At 64.9% G+C, this 1,764-nt stretch overlaps 1 pseudogene; it reads right to left on the bottom strand.

Moving 5' to 3' along the window:
• Positions 1-224: 224 nt before the first annotated feature.
• LOC101760416 lies at positions 225-1,764 on the bottom strand (annotated as a pseudogene).

Here is a 1,764-nt window from a genome sequence, read left to right as displayed (position 1 = left end):
ATTCTTGAATTTCACATCAGGATCTTATATTGTACTCCCTTCATCCTAAATTATAGGTTATTTTAAATTTATTAGATTTATAGATTTTATTATGTACTAAGATATATCCCATATCTAGATACATAATAATACCTATGCTTCTAAAAAATCCAAAGCGACCAATAATTTGGAACGGAGGGAGTAATACACTTCGTCGTAGGCAGCAGCGGTAAAACGCAGAAGACTCATCCTTTCCTCGCCGGCGGCACGTCCGGAGACACGGCAGCCCAGAACTCATCGTCCAGCTCCAGCGCCGCCATGTGCTCCGGCGCCAGCACCACCTCCGCGTCGATGCTGCCACCTCCCTCCCTTCCGGGGAACAGCGACACCTTCCCGTCGTACTTGTTGGCCTTGCCGCTCCGCGCCGCCAGCGGCTTCCCCCACCCGAAGTCGCACCCGTACATGTCGAACCGGGGCGAGCTGCTGATGAACATGCCGTTCGGGTCGAACAGCCTGAACGCCGACAGCCCCGGCTCCACCGCCCACGCGGCCGCGCGCGCCCGGACGCCCGCGTCTGTGTGCGCCGCGACCGCGCGCCCCACGGCCGCCGCCGCCCACCCGTGCCCCCGCGCCAGCAGTTCCGACGCGCGCACGGCCTCCTCGACACGGCGCCGATGGCGTTTCCGAAGTACCCCGCCGGCAGCGGCGGCCGGAGCCGCGCGCGGTTGTTGGCGGACGCGCGGAACATCACCTCCTGATCCGGCGCCGTCCGCCGCGCACGGACGAAGCACCTCCACAGCAGCGAGCCCAGGGCCTGGAGCATTGTCACCGCGGCCGCCCCGGCCGCGTCCCCGGCCACCAGGAGCTCCTGCCGCGCCCGATCCTTGAGCACCGCCAGTGACTCCTCCGAGAAGCGCAGCATCCACTCGCGCTGCGGCGGCGGCGGCTGAGTCGGCCTCGCGATCAGCCCACCCAGATCGGCGCCGCCGTCGGGCGACCAGCTCTCGAACAGCGGCGCCGCGCGCGGCGGCAGCGCGCGCGGGGCACCCAGCGTGGCTCGGGAGATCTCCGCCCACGTGCCGATGTAGTCCCAGAAGGCCGTACCGTCGGAGAGCGCGTGGTTGTACACGAACCCGACGAAGACGCCGTCAGCGAGCTCGGTGATCTGGACGGCGAAGAGCGGGCGCTCGTGGCCGTCATAGTTGACGGCCTTGTCGAGCGGGAAGAAGGACCTGACGAGGCGCGGGACGTAGGAGTCGGGAAGGATGACGTCGGAAACAGCGACGCCGCCCGCGACGGCCTCGAGGAGCTCGACGCCCTGACCGGCGCAGTCGACGGAGACGGAGCAGCAGACGACGCGCCCCCTGTCGTCGCGGTGCTGGTTGGTGGCGAGGCGGCCGGCGACGGGGTTAGTAGGCGGCGAGCGCGTCGGCCAGGGAGGCCTTGAGGTGGTCGACGAGGTGTGCGGTGGTGGAGAAGGGTGGCGGCGCGAAGAGCAGGCCCTTGTGGATGTAGTCGGCTGAGAGCAAGGAGAGGTCGCTCCCACGTGGTGAGCGGGATGCGCTCGCGGTCACGAGGTGGCGGCTTCACGGTGCGCCTCGACACCACCTGCACGGCTGCACCGGCGACGGCGGCTGCATTATTCTCGATCTCGGAGGTATGCTTGCTTGGACTTGGAGTGGATTGCAAGTGGAGTCGAAGTCGATTGGGCAGCTGATTCCCTTCTTTGGTGATGCAACAGATAACATTCGTGGGGTAGTATATATATAGCACGTGAAGATGCAT

This window comes from Setaria italica, chromosome IX (genome assembly GCF_000263155.2).
Source record: "Setaria italica strain Yugu1 chromosome IX, Setaria_italica_v2.0, whole genome shotgun sequence".
Taxonomy (NCBI): domain Eukaryota; kingdom Viridiplantae; phylum Streptophyta; class Magnoliopsida; order Poales; family Poaceae; genus Setaria; species Setaria italica.
This window is presented reverse-complemented; position numbering and strand designations above follow the sequence as displayed.